Source organism: Dendropsophus ebraccatus, chromosome 2 (genome assembly GCF_027789765.1).
Source record: "Dendropsophus ebraccatus isolate aDenEbr1 chromosome 2, aDenEbr1.pat, whole genome shotgun sequence".
Lineage (NCBI taxonomy): Eukaryota > Metazoa > Chordata > Amphibia > Anura > Hylidae > Dendropsophus > Dendropsophus ebraccatus.
Window position 1 is genome coordinate 34,414,768 of NC_091455.1, and position 18,941 is coordinate 34,433,708.

The 18,941-nt window shown below is 43.1% G+C and overlaps 1 protein-coding gene across 1 annotated transcript in view; it reads left to right on the forward strand.

The window, feature by feature from the left end:
* CPQ (carboxypeptidase Q) overlaps positions 1–18,941 on the forward strand; it is a 358,322-nt gene that overhangs the window by 208,461 nt on the left and 130,920 nt on the right. The gene's annotated exons all lie outside the window — the stretch shown is intronic.

Here is an 18,941-nt window from a genome sequence, read left to right on the forward strand (position 1 = left end):
ATCCGCCCCGTCAACATCTCGGAATGCTTAGTTCTGAGACATAGAGGGGGCGGATGTAAATCCGGATCATCATGGAAGTTTTTTGGAAAAGCCAGGAGTGGATCCGAGAGGTAGGAGACATATTAGTGCTTCCTTTATTTTACCCAATTCTGGTTTTGTCCCAAAAATTGCAGTGGCAGATTTCCAAAAAAAATGCCATGTGTGAAACCAGCATTAAGTTAAAGGGGTATTCCAGGAAAAAAAACAATTTCCCCCTATCCATAGTAGGAGGAGATCGCGGAAGTCCAACCTCTGTACCCCGCTGATCTCCGTATCAGGCCCCAACTTCTGTATTATGAGTAGAGCCGGGTACAGCATGTGACCCGCGGCTCTATTCATTCCTATGGAGCAACAGAAAGAGCCAAATACGCTGGAACAGTGCTGTGCTCGGCTCTTTCCGCCGGCTCCAAAGGAATAAATAGAGACGTGGGTCATATGCCGTACCCGCGGCTCTATTCATTACATAGAAGCCGGAGCCCGATATGGAGATTGGCGGGGCTGCAGAGGTTGGTCACCCCCAACCCCCACAATCTCCTACTTTTACCCTATCCTGTGGATATGTCTTTAACGGTTTGCAAGGTGATGAGTAAACCTTGAGAACGCTGAAGAAGTTGGATGCAGTCCTAGGGCTGCCTGGAAAACATGGATACAGACATAGGCTATGGCTGTATACTTGTTTTCCTGGACTCCCTAAGGCTGCATCCAACTTCTTCAGCCACCGGTAATCAAATGCAGAGCAGTCTCCCACTACACTAATATTTTGGTTTGAACACAGCACCTGCCATATATTGTCTCCTACAGGGTTTTTTCAGTCCAGCTCTACAGTACACAAATCTATAGCATAGCGTGGGGTGGAACACTACCACACTGTACAAACCACCAACAAGGCAAAGAGGCGTAAATATATGCCTACATCCGTGCTTTGCTTACTAACCTAAAACAATTACACATAATGAACTATGGTTATTGTGTATTTTATGCATCAACCATCTATAAATGGCAAAATGTATATGTACATACACAAATATAAACACATTTAACTTGCCGGAATGACTCCCTAGGGTACTACAAATCCTAGTATAGATTTTTCAGCAAAAAGAAACAGCAGTAAACACTATTATTAAAAGACTTCCAATATAAATAACATATATACAATAATAGCTCAGCACCATGGCCATCCTACAAAAAGAAAGGCAATCATTTGCACTGAAGGATATATTACTTCCCTAAAGGTACATAACCAAGTAAACAAATCTAGGCAGCACACATTGATTCCTGTTAGCTGCTGGGCACAATAGCAGGGATCACTGTGCCGCCTATATGCAAGTGAATACAGACTGTAGGGGTGAGCTACTGAGCATGTGCGACCACCATCACATTAGTTGGACATTGTAAGAGGGACTGAAAAAAACACTAGGTATTCGCCCTAACAAGTATGTAACAGCAGACAAAAAACTGACTGTGGCCAGAAGAGTAACTAACAGGGTGGGGAGCCACTGGCTCCTCGCTCTGTCATTCGGGATGCCGTATCATTTAACTGTGAACGCTCATTACGAGCCTCACAGTTAAAGAGCTGGAGCAGGCCCCGTGGCACCAGACACCGCCCCCCTCTGCAGTGGTTGAGTGAATAGCAGGGCGGCAGCCAGTCACTGCAGAAGGCCGGGAAACCCCCTTAACTTACCAGAAATACACATTGGGTGATATTTATCAACATGCCCCCTGGTGTACGCCATGGAAAAGGGGCAGATTTCCATGGGGTACGCCAGACATATCCCCCGCTTGTCTGATGGGTGGGAAGGGGCGCAGCCAGATGGTGAGGAGGCGTTGCCTCCCCCCCCCATGCCTGATTTAATAAGATTTACCCCCACTTGCAGGCATACATCATGATACAAATCTACACCTGCTCCCGAGGAAGTGTAGATTTGTTGCACATTGCCTGTGCTACATGCAGGGCTGGCTGGCTTTACTAATAGATGTGAACTTCTTAAAAAATCTTGCTGAGAAATGGGGGTTGGACTTTATCTAAGACTGGTGTACGAGTATGCCAGTCTTGATAAATGTCCCCCATTGTTTCCTGTTAGCTGCTAGGCACAGTAGCAGGGATCACCGTTACATCTATATGCAAGAGAATACAGACAACAGGAATGAGCTACTTAGCATGTGTGACCACCATCACATTAGGTGGACATTGTGAAGAAGACCGATAAGAACACTAGGGCTCGCCATAACAAGTATGTAACAGAAGCGTCTAGAAATAGACTTTTTTTTTCTAAGTGATTCTAAATGTTTAGCGGTGTAAATGAATATTTATTCAAGGGCCTTAAAGGGTACCTATCATTTAAACAAACTTCTGACATGCCAGAAGTTTGTATTGGTGGGGGCCAATCATTAAAATGAAGAGGCAGATGCAAGCAGCAGTGCACGCTCGAAGTCGACAGAATTATAATGAGAGCCTATTGAACTTCCGGTTATCACTGTATCAGAAGATCCATAGGGCTCCTTCATTTGAATGATCGCCAACAGTCTCGGCACCTGGAACACCCCCCCTGCCCCCTTCCCGATACAAACTTCTGATATGTTGCTATGACGTGTCAGAAGTTTATTTAAATGAGATATAAAAAGTTTTTTTTTCCTATAGAAGTTTTAGAGAGCAATCCCCCAGACATCTGACGCTTATTTCAGTCTGTGTATACCCAGTAATCCTATAACTTCTTCTTACTTGGACATATAACACAATGTTTAGGCTCAAGATTCTCGGCATGAACACTGTAATAAACACGGGCCTGTGGATGCCTGCAGTCTGGGTAAACTTGCCTCTGAAGTTTAAACACTGATTTTAATTTAAGCTCAAGAGACTGTGACTGGCGCATAGCTCTGGCGAGATTCTTCTACTTGGGAGGACTTTGTATTGCCGGCTGTAAAACACTTCCAAAGATACTGAAAAGAGACCAGGACCCTGTATAATGCGATCAGTGTACCGTAACGTATCAGAGAGTTACTCGAAAAACAATCAGGTTAAATCTTTCCTGAAATAAATGCCTTTTTGTTAGAAGGATTCCTCAAAAATAAACCATAGTCTGGTGCTGTCCCTAAGGGAAACATTCAAGCCCCTTCCTCCTATAGAAAACGCAAAGCCTGAATATACATCTTGGGGGAGATTTATCAAACATGGTGTACAGTAAAACTGGCACAGTTGCCCCTAGCAACCAATCAGATTCCACCTTTCATTCCTCACAGACTCTTTGGAAAATGAAAGGTGGAATCTGATTGGTTGCTAGGGGCAACTGAGCCAGTTTCACTTTACACCAGGTTTGATAAATCTCCCCCCTTGTGAGGAGTCTTGTAGTAAATAGTTGAGCCGTTTCTAAGATGTACTGTTTGCATACTGTATAGAAAGGCAATTTCAAGTGCTTATACGACACAAGGAAGTACTGCTAAGTGGGGCCAGACTTATTCAAAATGACAGCAGTGGGGTAGTGTAGGAGGTGAGTATGTTTTTCTTCTATTTGAAGTCCAGCCCAAATGAAAACTCTTCTGAAGGCAGAGGGCAATGGGAACATAATAAAGAATTTATACTTACCTACCATAGTCCCCTTGCAGCACCACATCACCAGCTCCCTGACCGCCACTGGGCTCCAGTCTCTGCAGGCTTCTTGGTACATCATGACCCAGGGGAAAGTATACGATCAGCCAATCAGTGACTGCAGCGTTGTCACACCGGCAGGGGTCCATGAGCAGTGATGCAGCACTGCGGAGACACAGGGATGGGTAAGTATACCTTCTTTATTATGTTCCTGCTCCCCCTGCCTTCAGCAGATTTTTCATTTTGGAAGGGCTTCTCCCTTCCAAACTCTCTTAATTTCGGCCAAAAACCTTTTTCTTGTTATTAGTTCAGCAGTGATGAATCCAAAAAATGTTAATAGGTATTATTACCTCTTTATGCACCAAAAGACATGTCACCAGACCCCTGACCAGACAGCCACCATGGGACCCCCTTAGGGTAGGTTGAAAACTCTTCCACTCTTACTGGATGGAGTGAGTAGGTGGACATTTACTTGCATGATGCCTTGATTGATTTCACGATCTGTGAGTGATGTCACCAACTGTAAGTGATGTCACTACCCATGAGTATTGTCATCAGCTGAGAGTGATTTCACCAGCTGTGCACTTCCACTTTATTTACATAGCCTATGCTGTTTATATAACAGGCTTCAAGACAGTTCTAGAGTTCTGTTTAAAGGAGAAGTCTGGTGAAAATTTTTATTCAAGTATTGTATTGCCCTTAAAAGTTATACAAATCCCCAATATACACTTATTACAGGAAATGCTTATAAAGTGCTTTTTTCCCTGCACTTACTACTGCATCAAGGCTTCACTTCCTGGATAACATGGTGATGTCACTTCCTGGATAACATGGTGATGTCACTTCCTGGATAACATGGTGATGTCACGCGCCGACTCCCAGAGCTGTGCAGGTTGTGGCTACTGAGGGACACAGGGCACTGGAGGGACACTGAGCATCCCTCTGCCATCATCCTCTCCAGCAGCCACAGCCTGCACAGCTCTGGGAGTCGGGACGTGACATCACCATGTTATCCAGGAAGTGACATCACCATGTTATCCAGGAAGTGACATCACCATGTTATCCAGGAAGTAACATCACCATGTTATCCAGGAAGTGACATCACCATGTTATCCAGGAAGTGAAGCCTTGATGCAGTAGTAAGTGCAGGGAAAAAAGCACTTTATAAGCATTTTCCGTAATATGTGTTTATTGGGGATTTGTATAATTTTTGAGCGGCAATAGCCTCATTCACTGATACTTTTAGTCCTTATCCCCAAACCAATAGACCGTTGTATTGCCCATAAGAAGTACAACATTGGATTTCAATGAGAATTTTTATATCTTGAAGCACCATAATTGACAGAGCTTTGTGAGGTTTGGTTTCCTCACTGCAGGCGTTCTATCAGTAACCTCCAAGAAATCCTCTTGTCTCCTCCGGCGTGCCGCTCTGCTCATTAGTATAATTATTTTGACATGCACGTTATTACTTTGTGAACTTTTGTATCTTATGTTTATTAGATTTATTTTACTTCTCTCATTCCGTTCTCATGTTCTTCAAGGTAAATGAAGTTACTCTGGATTATAATTGGTATTTTTTTGCTTATGTGTATGACAGGTAAAGCCAAGAATTGTAACACGAAGATGAACCACTAGTGCAATAAACTAATTTTAAAAATCTATTTATGCCATTTTATTACTAATTTTACAGTCCTGACATTTCTTAAAGGAACAGTTTTAAGGAAACTATTTTTTTTTTTTTTTAAAAAGGAATGAGCAGTCCCTAAAATATATATTTTTTCGTTTTCAAATTTAAATAAAAATATCACTTCATTTCCAGCAGGTGGAGGCAGAGAGAGAAAGGCTCACACACAGATTTTTGTGTTTTCAGCAGAAAGCAGCAGCTGAGAACAAGGGTAAGGAGACTGAATAGATAATAACAAGCATGGAAGGAATTGTTAGTCTCACATATTAAAAGTTACCTTTAAGTGCAATACCCTTATAAGGTGGTATTCATTCAATAATATGTATGGAGTAGATATAAATGTTTGTATTTGGAATCCACCTTTTAACTCTTTTATATCTGCCTGTATACTTTACTATGCTGTTCCATTTTTATTGTAGCCCATTAGCTTTTGTAAATGTATCTGCGCACAATGGAAACTTTGTCATCCACCTAAGTATGCCATTAGCGGGGAGTCAGGCACGCTCACCTGCTGTTACATTACTTGTGCTCTATTCTTAATCATATTCACTTTACCTTTGTGGATTTACAGCTGTACATTAACTACTCCAGCATTATATAAATAACAATAACAATAATCTCTAAACCGCTACATGCGATAAAGAATCAACCCGCTGATGCTAGGTATTGTGACTTATATACATGATCTTTTCTTATACAAACAAAATCACAGAATCTTCAAGACTTCTAACATTTAGCTCCGCAAAATAAGATGCCTGGCGGTTTTCATGGGTTGATTATGATTAGAAGCCTAGGGAAGGGAGGCGACTCGAATGTATGAAGGCACACAATGCCTTTCGCTTGTCATACAAAATAACAAGAATTTATCAGCTATGTATTTATTTTCTTTATTGTAGTTTTTTAAGTATACATTTATGCTTTTTGGATCATAGGTGGGATGGTAAACTTCAGAGCGCTAATTTAAGTGTTCTCCAATAGGGGGGATCTACCAGTCAGGGAGAGACAAAAGACACCAAGGTATAATATGAGTTTCTCTAGGGGTGGGTCCGTAAACTCAGTTCATTTATAGTACAAAGCCTGAAATCCCCAGCGTGCATACTATAGACATAAGTGACTCTTTATGGAAGGGGTTAATCCTCATTCTTATATCCAGCAAAGGAAGAAGAAAAGTTACAGGCACTCACCACTTTGGATGAATGGTGAGTGTCCCTCATTCTTCTATCTTTGCTGGATGTATGAAGGACTGTTTTTGCTAGCCTGTATGCATTTTCCCCTGCCTCCTTGATACTATTCACATAAAAAAATATATTTTTTTCAATTAAAATAAAAACAGACACAGGCAACGGATAAATTCTGAATGCTTTTATGAGTATGAACCTTGGTCAGGCGGTTACATATTCACTTCAGAGGGTATCTCATGGCATTGATGGCTCTGGAGTGGCATGCAGACACAGCTGCCACTTGAAATTTGGATTACCTTGGATGCGTTCCACGCTGACCAAGTTTTGTGCAGAAGCCCTCTATTAATTAATGGGTCTCAGCATGGGCATATGTAAGACAACTCAAACTTCGATATATCGTACGCTTCTACACGACTATGAACCCAGGTATTTCCGAGCATGTGTCTACTCTAAAAATGCCGATTTTTCTAACTAGTTTCGTCGGCAGTCTCCGACTTTTTCAAAGTTATTTGGCCAGGAAATACCTGGGTTCATAGTCGTGTACAAGCGTACGATACATCGAATATCATAGTATCGTACGCAATTTATTCCCGTTGTGAGTTTAACCACACGCAGATCGCGGTGATACTCTGGCGGTGAATTGTACGATACATGGTGTACGAAGTGAAGTCGAACTATACATCGCGCGCAGTTGCGGCGATATCTATACGATGATTCGTACGCTACACGCAACTTAGTGTTAGTGCTGTATGAGGATTATTGATTGGAGATGAACCTTATCGCACGCAAATCGCAGCGATAAGTATACGGTTCGAAACACAACTCCTCTACTTCCCCCATAGCACAACACGCTATTAGTGAGAGTACTGTACTAGGCCACCACATTAACCTTGATACGGATTACTAGCTGCATTATAGCATTGCCGGCCGGCGATACGTACAATTGCACGCAGCAATAAAAGTAATCCTTTGATGTGGGACCTGAGCCTTTTCTACAGTACATACACTATTAATCGTGATGCAATAACTACTGGATAGCCTTTAATACTGTCCAGTACCGGTCACAGTGATCAATATCCCGCTCCAAAGGTTTTTTTCTCAGGGACTCCATACTGTGCTAGCCATAATGCATACGATTTAAAGATCCCAAAACGTATAACAACGTGTGTCTATTTTAATTAACACTGTATATACACAACCACTGATTTTACTTTTATGTGAATTACATTAAAAGCTAAGTTTTAACCTTGGGGCAAGAACGGTATTTTGCCCTCGGCATAAATAAAAAAAAATAAAAAAAAATAATTTCACAAGAGGCCCCCCTGGATTGTTCATAGGACTTTATCACTATATATGTCTTGTTACCTCTTTTTTGTTTACATCTTTGTATCTTGTTGCATGTTTGCCTTGTGTTTGGCTTTATCACTTAAAGGGATATTCTCAGCTGCCAAACTTACCCCTTTTTTTATGCTTCTGGCCTACTTTCGCTTCCTGCTTTGGATGGAGGACGGTCACCTCCACAGTCATTGGCTGTTATGGCCAGCAGCACTGTGCTCATTAGTTCTGCACTTTGCTGTTCTGTTCAGCTCTGCTATTCCAAGTCCTGTTCTGACAGCTGCACACTGGCACCTGTCGATGTAAACATTGATTACTGTAGATAAGGTGGCCAGGCAGATGAGTTATCAGCCCAGCCACCACTGAGAACACAGAGAGATGATTGGGAACCTAGACAACCAGCTGTATACATGACACCTCAGAGTGCCTAGCAAGGAGAAACATCTAATAAGATACATAGAACCAATTGCAAAGTTTCTTAACTTTTAATGACCCACAGTTTTAAATATAGTTGTTGTGGTGAGAATACTCCTTTAAATTTACTATATCTCTTCACTAAGCTTTGGTGTATGGACTTATGGGTTTATTCTCAACACTGTAAAATGGTGACCACTCATATACTTGATCAGCAAAATTTACTTATATAGTAGAAAAAAATAAAATTATTTCTTTCACAATAATGAGTAATCAGACCTGCTTGATACTTCCTTATTTCTGGGGACATATTTTCACAGGTCTTACATCTCATCATTTTTTAATCAAACGACAGCAAAAATTATGAATAAAGCAAAGTTCATAATTCATAGGGGTAAAACGTATTTCCACCTAAATACATACAGAAGTCATATAGTAGCATGTTTGACCTTTTTCGGCCCTCAGTATCACAGAACTTGACCGTTGCTGAGGCTATATTCACACGTCCAAAGTGCAACCTGTAATTGTGGACTGCACTACGGATGTGCATCAGTAGTCCTCTGCATTTTGCAAACCTCAGCATAGACAGATAGCGATCCCTGCAGCAAGTGCAGGTCCGTACTAGGACCTGTCACATTGGCCGTGTTCGAATGTGTAAACAGGGCCATTGAGATGTATGTGTCCTTAGTGCTGTCCACAATAGCAGACAGAACTACCGATGTGTGAATAAGGCCTGTCAGGGGCTACCTGTCAGGGTGGTTTGCTGCTTTCCCCATCTTGAGAAACAGATTACTGAACTCAGGGAGACCAGCCAAACAACAACACTGCTGGCTGCTAGTGAAAGCGCTCAATGCAGTGAAGTCCTAGGTGCATTGCCCCCTGGGAAACATGAATATGCAAAAGAGGAGCCTGTGGAGCCTCATTGAAGAGTCTCAAAACACAGGACTAGCCAGATATCCCTCCGGGAAGGACCCAGCCAAGGGGCAGCTCCTGTTAGGAAACCACCATATTAAGTGGTCCTATAAGTCAATGTAATGACAAGGGATAAACCAAGGCTAAGTAACCATCCACATACAGCTGTTTCGGGGTGTTGCCCCTCATCAGTGTGGAGCAGGATTCTGGCTAGGTGGGAGCAATGCCTAGTAGAGCCATAAGAGAAACAGATTGCTGAACTCAGGGAGACCAGCCAAACAACAACACTGCCGGCTGCTAGTGAAAGCGCTCAATGCAGTGAAGTCCTAGGTGCATTGCCCCCTGGGAAACATGAATATGCAAAAGAGGAGCCCATGGAGCCTCATTGAAGAGTCTCAAAACACAGGACTAGCCAGATATCCCTCCATAACTACTCCATATGAGAACACCCATTTTGTTTTGGAATTCAATGATTATCTACACTCACCGGCCACTTTATTAGGTACACCATGCTAGTAACGGGTTGGACCCCCTTTTGCCTTCAGAACTGCCTCAAGTCTTCGTGGCATAGATTCAACAAGGTGCTGGAAGCATTCCTTAGAGATTTTGGTCCATATTGACATGATGGCATCACACAGTTGCGGCAGATTTGTCGGCTGCACATCCATGATGTGAATCTCCTGTTCCACCACATCCCAAAGATGCTCTTTTGGATTGAGATCTGGTGACTGTGGAGGCCATTTGATTACAGTGAACTCACCCGGTGTGGTCTTCTGCTGCTGTAGCCCATCTGCCTCAAAGTTCGAGGTACTGTGCGTTCAGAGATGCTCTTCTGCCTACCTTGGTTGTAACGGTTGGCTATTTGAGTCACTGTTGCCTTTCTATCAGCTCGAACCAGTCTGCCCATTCTCCTCTGACCTCTGGCATCAACAAGGCATTTCCGCCCACAGAACTGCCGCTCACTGGATGTTTTTTCTTTTTCGGACCATTCTCTGTAAACCCTAGAGATGGTTGTGCGTGAAAATCCCAGTAGATCAGCAGTTTCTGAAATACTCAGACCAGCCCTTCTGGCACCAAAAACCATGCCACGTTCAAAGGCACTCAAATCACCTTTCTTCTCTATACTGATGCTCGGTTTGAACTGCAAGAGATTGTCTTGACCATGTCTACATGCCTAAATGCACTGAGTTGCCGCCATGTGATTGGCTGATTAGAAATTAAGTGGTAACGTGCAGTTGGACAGGTCTACCTAATAAAGTGGCCAATGAGTGTATATGATAATGTTACCTAGGACACCATAAGCAGATTACATTGTTGTCCATGTGATAGAAAAATGTACGTTCCTCAGCTACTTTTACACGCCAGGATGTCTCTGTGCTCAATAATGCATTTTGTCAAATTTGCCCACCCCCCAACTACTTCTACTATATTTTCTTGTAGCTTCTTTCAAGGGTATCTTTGTCCACGCTTGGTTTTTCCTGAGGGCGAAAATAAGACTTTAGTTGAGGTGCAGCCGTGCCCTAGAGGCGTGGCCTAGAGCGCTCGTGCCCAAGGTCAGTGCCGCCTTTGTGGTGGTGTTTTCAGTCTCCCCCTGCCTCCTGTACCACCCTCTGTCTGCCGCACAGTTCTGTGTAATTGCGCCTGCGCCACCTCCTGACCCCCCCTCCGGTGCCCATGCAATGACGTAGCGCTGTCCCCGACCCATGTTCCTGATGCTTATGGCCTTCCCCGCCTTTCCTGTCTGTCACGCCCCCCCCTCTCCCCACCTACCATGGTGCCTCCGCTCCAGGATCCAGGAATCAGCTGTGTAGGCGCAGTGACGCGTCTTTCTTCCACTATCCTGGTGCATCATTGTGCCTACGTGGGATCGTCATGCACGGATTATTTTCGCCCTCAGGAAAGAACAACAAGCGTGGACAAATATACTATCTGAAAGAACTGCTCTGCAGCTACAAGAAGGTATAAGTAGTTGGGGGGGGGCAAAAGTGGGTACAGAGTCGCTTTAAGATCGGGGTAAGATAAAGGGGGAGATTTATCAAAGGGTGTAAAACTTAGACTGGTGCAAACTACCCACAGCAACCAATCTCAGCTCAGCTTTAGGCAGTGCTGAAAGGAAAGCTGAGCTGTGATTGGTTGCTGTGGGCAGTTTGCCCCAGTCTAAATTTTACACCCTTTGGTGTAAAAACATAACAAATGGCACATTGTGAAATGCAACAAGATGTGCCAGTAAGTTGTGATTCATTCAAACAAATGTTTGGATACGCTCAGGACTAGTCAACAGAAATATACGGCCAGTTCAAGATAAAGGGAGTTTTATCCGTGCCTTGGAAGTGAATTACGGAATTACCATTTAGGAAGACAATCCAGTTGAAAGCTTTAAAAAAAAAAAAAGCTGTGAAGAGTGTCAAGGAGGTGGGGCCTTATGTTCCCTGGGCCATACCACCACTATGTAACTGTATGCAAATTGCACAATACTGATTATGGGGATATAGCACAGTGAGGCCCATAAAACCCTAGGCCCCACCTCCTTGACACTATTCACATAAAAAATAACGTGTTTTTTATTAAAATAAAAACAGACACAGGTAACAGATATATTCTATCCAGTGGGGCTGCTGGCTCGGTGGGACATCTCATTACATTGATGACTCCAGAGTGGTGTGCAGACAGAGCTGCCACCTAAAGCGAATGTACCATCAGGTACATTCGCTTAAACATGACCCACGGATAGATTGGCGCTGACTAGAATCAATGGAGCCGCGTCATAGGATCTCCAGTGCTTCAGCCCCGGCCCGGAACCCGTGGATAGAATGGCGCTGTACACAGCAACGAGGCCACGGTTCAAAAAATGGACCGCGGCACTGGCTTCCCTGCGCCCGTGCCGATCTATCCATGATGGTACATTCGCTTTAATATTCGGGTTACCTCGGATTTGTTCCATGTTGACCGAGTTTTGTGCAAGAGCCCTATTTTAATTAATGTGGCTCAGCTGGCATGGGGCATATATAAGACAACCTGAAGGGGCGTAGATTCGCCCCTTCTCCTTAGTGTATGCAGCTGCGTGGGCGGGTGGGGGGTGGGGCCAAGCAAGGTGGGGAGTAGGCATGGCTTGCTCTGCGCCTGATTTATAAGGATACATATCTACACCTACTGGAAGTAGGTATACATTTGCTGTGCAGAACCTGTGCCAATCGCAGAGCTGTCCGGGTTTATTAAGCGGCATGCGCCTCCTAATGAATCAGGCCCATAAAAAGGGGGCAGGGCTTACTCGTTCGGCAGTCTTTATAAATATCCCCCAATATTTCTTTCAATCCCTTCTGCACCATATCAATTCCAGTCTCCATTCCCTCTGGTCGCTAGAAATATAATCCTGGTAAAATTTCTCTTCTTTTTTTTTTACATAATATTTCTGCATGCGTTTATGCATCCAGGAATATCATGTGACCTGTAAACGTCATAGAGGAAGACAGGGCCAATGACTCTGCCCTGTTTTCTGTGCCGCATACAAGCGCGTTCTATAAAGAGGAGGGCAATACATCCAGAAAGACGAGACACCCACTGCAAGTGGCACAATATGGCGGTGCTGGAATGCAGCTGGGCCATGACATGAGCAATTTCACAAGAATTCAACACTTCCAGTAAGTGACCTTTATCCGCAGTACCCTTTTAATCAATGAGTTAAAGGTACCCCAAAATATCATTCCAAATGAAAAGGTTGAAACTAGAGATGAGCGAACCGGGTTCGAGTCGATCCGAACCCGAACGTTCTGTATTTGATTAGCTGGGGCTGCTGAACTTGGATAAAGCTCTAAGGTTGTCTGAAAAACATGGATACAGCCAATGACTATATCCATGTTTTCCACATAGCCTTAGGGCTTTATCCAACTTCAGCAGCCACCGCTAATCAAATGCCAAAGGTTCGGGTTCGAATGGACTCAAGCATGCTCCAGGTTCGCTCATCTCTAGTTGAAACAAACAAAAAAAAACCCCTCATAGGGTTACATAAGTGAAGAATAAAAAGTTTTGGCTCAAGAAAAGCGACAATGTACAGAAAGAAAACAAAACTTATTCCTTCAAAAATGTAAAATAGTCTGTGTGCTAAAAGGTTTAAACACAGGCTCACCAGAAAGTCAGTACAAAAAGAGCTGATTTCTATTGCAGCAAGGGATGATCCATTCATTTTATTTTTGGGAAGGGGGAGGGGGGAGGGGGGGGAGGGACAGTCCACTAAGAGGTCCTTCTTTTTGTCCTTCGCTTAATTATATTGGATGGGACAGAAAACTGATGATTACACATAATGTTGCAATCATTTTCCCATCTGTTTCTTATCCATTTGTACAGAAATACAGAACAGTACAAAAATGGAATTGTGGGTAACCGGGGACAATGGATATTAACAGAGGACAACCAGATGACTTTATTTGTATTTTTTTTAAACAATTGGAAATTTATTAGTAAACCTAAGGAATACTAATTTTCCCTGAGGAGAGGGTCTTAAAGACATAGGGTGATTACAGGCTATTCATGGTCCACTAAAGATTCTGACTATGCAAAGTAGCTCTCATACCACCTTAAAAAGTCAGTGCTTTAACCCAACTAGGAGTCTTAGAACATGACTGGTGATATATGCTGAGCCAAAAATCTCTCCAAGAAGAAAGAATAACAATCTCTAGACAACTGTTTTGGGGGTTACTGACCCTGGTCTGTACAGAGCAGGGTGTTGGCAGGTAATTCAGAGACCTATTGTCGTGGGACCAAAGGGATAATCATTGGATTTATAGAGACTTCTCTAATACAAGTTTGTGCAATGCCAACGTTTCTTAAGCCCCTATCACACGAGGCGACGAGAGGGAGCAAGCGAGTGCCAACCTGTCAGGTCAGCGCTCGCTTGCTCCTCGGGTAAGAGGGTAAGAACGGGTAAGAGCCGGGGCCACAGGGAGTTGCTGCCCGGGTGATTACTAGATTGTCCGGGCAGCCCATAGAAGATAGCAGCGGTCTGCTGCTGCCGCTCCTGTTCCGCGGAGCAACAGCAGCATATAGCTGCTATCGTAATCGTTGATTTTTCAACATGTTGAATGACAACAATAAGCCGACATCGTGCATGTCGGCTGATCATTGTCTTCTATTTAACAAAGCGATTTTTGGCCATAGCGGTCCGTATCGGCTGAATACAGACGATAATTGTTTTGTGTAATAGGACCTTTAGCCCACGTTCTGAACCTGGGCAGTCGTTCCCTAGAAGGCAGCAGCAGCAAGGGCTTACTCGCCGGGATGTAGCTATAGAAGGTGCAAAGGTTATAAAACGTTTGCATATTTGATGGCTTATGTTTCAAATGTAATACTTTATATAGTCCGACAGAGGACTACAAGAAATATCACTCTAGAACATCGGTATCGCCCAGAAATGAGGAAAAAAAACTGTTATTTGGTTCTGCATTTTTTTACACTTTGGTAATGACCTTCAATGCCCTCTTTTCCTTTTACTAATCCTGTGGTTTTCTCCGGGCCTCTGGGAACAGATTTCACTTTGTACCCGGATAAACAGAGCAGGTACAAGCCACCACTCACGGTACTGCCGCATTCCATATAGTGACGAGAAGACGCCTTCCCTTCACAAGCCTCTGAAGCATGTCGCTGTTTAGCCAATGCACAGAGAGGCCTTTTCGTGTTTTGGGAATGAAATGTTCTAAAAGACACAACTGTGTTCTTCATCACTGGAGTCGTTGGATTGTTGCCAGAGTTAAAAGAGAGAGAGAAAAACATAGGCGCCAGTATTAGTGGCAGCAGAGGATTCATAAAGGTTGTTGCCTCTTGAAAACAGTTTTTTGGAAGGCGCTTGTTTGTCTGGATCCACCTTTTGATGATTCTGTAGTGGCTCTGGCGTCAGGAGCCGTGAATCCCGATTTGTCTGATTGCCCGTGAAATGAATAAGGCAACGGGAAGTCATCTGCCGCTGCCTTGTCTCGAAGGGAAGACTTTTTTTTCTTTTTTCTTTTATTATTCCTCCTATAACTAAAGGCAATGCTGAGAAGTGATTGCCGCCTTTCGCCATCTCTCTTTTATGGCTAGATGAAACAACAGCTGCCGTGATGTAATAATTCACATGTAACATCCTCCAGTACGGCTGAAAGGTACACTTTAATTAGTCACATTGAATTAGCTGTAAAGTAAAACATTTTGGAACTCATTCTCTGTCATCTTAATTACTATTTCCCCAACTTGCTTCGATTTACTACCTCTATAGATCTGAGTATTAAACCATAAATGAGCAAAATATGCAAATTCTCTCACAGGCAGTACTAATGTGTCATTTTTGTCTGTTTTTGTGTTAGATCTTAAAGGGGATGTTCATGGAAGGCTTCCATATCTGTATAATTCTATACATACTATAGATTGGAGTGGTTGGAGGGGGGGGGGGGTACAGTCACCTATTTGGAGAGCCATACTGACTTCAAGGAGTTTTCCAGTAATCGTATCACTGATTGTCTTCTAATAGCTGATCAGTAGGATGACCATACGCTGCTCCATTCAGATCATCTGTTTAGTGCCTGGATGTACACAATGAAATGAGACGTAGGTTTTGGTTACTTAGATTGAGAGAAATTGATCAATGTGGCACTTGACAGACACCAGACAAAAACCTGCAAGCTTTATGTTAGACTGGCATACTGTTACACTGGTCTTGATAAATCCCCCCCACCCCTTGTAAAGTGTCTGCTCTCCCATTGAAGTAATTATGAGCAATGTAGTGAATAGGTCACACATTAGTAGTCTTCTTTCATCATATGTACACCTGAGGGCCATACCTCTACAAAACAGGTGATCAGTGGGGCTTTGGGAGGTGTCTAGATATTCTAGGCAAAACAGTCTGTGGAGCCTCAATTAAAAGTCTCAAATCATGGGACTAGACAGATATCCCTCCAGGGAAGGACCTAGCAGAGGGGTGGCTCCTGTAAGGAAACCACCATATTAAATGTCTCTTTCAATCGATATCCAACTATATTACAAGTCTAAGGACATGGCAAGGGAACTACCAAAGCCACGTAGCCATCCACAGACAGTTGTTTCTGGCAGTTGCCCCTCATCAGTGTGGAGTAGGATTCTGGCTAGACGGGAGCAATGTCTAGTCGACCACCACAACAAAACTATCACTGACCTTAGGGACACCAGACAAAGAAGACAATGTAGACTAAAAACCTAGGTGTATTGCTCCCTGGGAAATATTAATATACAAAAAGTAGACCGTGGAGCGTACATTAAGAGTCTCGAAGCACAGGACTAGCCTATTCTAGGAAAAATGATAGGCTTACTATATATTTCCTGATGATTATATAACACCAGTATATACCACAGCACTATACACAGCTTATAATCCCTCCTAACTCATCAAGAAGTCACAAAGTCATATCTTGGGCCATACGACAAATTCAGTCCTGAAATGTGGAAAACATCCTAAATGTCAATGCGTCAATCTTCGTTTATGGCTTCCTCTCGGTCGAAATCAGGGTGTTAGGGGAAGACCAATATTAGCCTTGTCTCACGCACAGAAACTATTAGGCAGGAAATATACAGTGGCAAAACAAGTTTTCATGCTCATTTGTGGCAGAACAGGCCTCTAATTCAACAGTCGGAGACACGGATGCTTTAGCTATGGACCCGAGCCAGAGTAAACCATTGCTAAATTGATACAAAGAGGCAACTCAGTCTGTGAGTCTGACTTTAGTGATGAAGCGTGATGGTAAATCTGAGACAGGCCGACCAGTGTCTTTGACCTGTATGATGTCAGTGAGTAGAATGGCTCGATTCCAGTGCTTAGAGTACATTGAAGTTTGTTTCTTTCTTATACTATCCCGCATAGCTCTGTCAGAGGGCTGACCCCTCCATGTTATGGCAGTTTTGAAGGGATTGCTTACTTTGGGCAGTAGATGAACAGGGGCAGCATTGTCGTGATGATATTAAAAACGTGGTATTTCCCTCTATTTCTTGCACTTTGGTTTACACATCACAGACATTTTCCGATATCAATTTAAAATCTTCATTGCCAAAAAAAAATGGCATCACTTTGCTTAGGAATCCATGTTGGAGAAAATGAGCCCTGCTCAATAGGACATTAGGTGCAGCGAGAGAATTCAAGTCGCGGCTTTACCCTCCCCATAGAGAACACAGGAACGCTCAGCTGTGCTGAATGTTCCTGTGTATAGGGAGGAGGCGAGAAAGAGAACTTATGGCTGAACTATCGTCTGTCAGATATTGAAGGTGTTTGGCCAGCTTAAAACAGAAGTCCGGCGAATTTTTTTTTGAAGTATAGTATTGACCCTCAAAAGTTATACAAATCACAAATATACACTTATTACAGTAAAAGGTTATAAAGTGCTTTTTTCCCTGCACTTACTACTGCATCAAGGCTTCACTTCCTGGATAACATGGTGATGTCACTTCCTGGATAAAATGGTGATGTCACGACCCAACTCCCAGAGCTGTGCGGGCTGTGGCTGCTGGAGAGGATGATGGCAGAGGAATGCTCAGTGTCCCTCCAGTGTCCTGTGTCCCTCAGTGTCCCCCTGCCATCATCCTCTACAGCAGCCACAGCCCACACAGCTCTGGGAGTCGGGTCGTGACATCACCATTTTATCCAGGAAGTGAAGCCTTGATGCAGTAGTAAGTGCAGGGAAAAAAGAACTTTATGTGCATTTCCTGTAATAAGTTTATATTGGTGATTTGTATAACTTTTCGAGGGCAATACAATAATTAAATAAATATTTTCGCCGGACTTCTCCTTTAATGGGGCTCATTTTACCAACAGTTTTCCGGCTATGTTCCCACAACGTCTTTTTTAGGTGGAAAATGGCTTTTATCTGATAATGAGGGCCATTACGGCCGCCATTATGAAATAACACTGTTACTTTACACAGTGGTCGTTTTTGTTTACCTAAAAAGACGTTGTGGGAACATAGCCTTTAGGTGTTTGTTTGTTTTTTTGCATTTAGCAGTTATGGAGCCTTTTTTAAGCTTTTTAAATATATATATATATTTTTTTGCTAATTAAACTGCTGTCCACTTTGGCACCCATGTGGGAACGGGTTACAGTGAAACCAACCATTTTATGGTCCAGAAATTAACCCCTAAACAGCTAAAAGAAAATCAGTTTTTTTTTTCATGTAAGAGCCTAAAATACTGAAGGGGCCTTTCACTTAAAAGGGTTATTCCAGGAAAAATAGGAGGTCTGACCTCTGAACCCCCTGGCAATCTCTGTACTGGGCCCCATCGGCTCTGTTATGAATTGAGCCCTAGGTCGGCACACATTTGTATGACGTGGCGGAAAGAGGTGAGTTTGCCAGATGAGCACTGTACTCGTCTCTTTCCAGCGCTCCATAAGAATGAATAAAGGCGGGGGTCGTGTGCCGACCCAGGGCTCTATTTATAACAGAGCTGGCGTGGTCTGGTACAAGGATCGTCGGAGGGTTCAGAGGTTGGACCCATCGCGACCTCCTACTTTAATTTTTAAGTTAATTTTTTCCCGAATACCAATTTAATTTTATGGCTCTAATATTGATTTTCTTATTGTATTCAGTGTGTGTGTGCGGGTGGGGGGGGTACAATGAGTGTTTTATGTCTCAAAATAATGGCAAAAAGCTATGTATGAATGTATATCCTAAATTCAAATAAAATAGCTGTGACTGTCTTTTCTTACAGAGTTGTACAAAAGTGCGTTGTTAACCCTACTCATCTTGTCTGTGCAGCAAGGTTAGCTACAATAACTTCATGAAGCGGCTTCTACCGTAACAACAAGCTG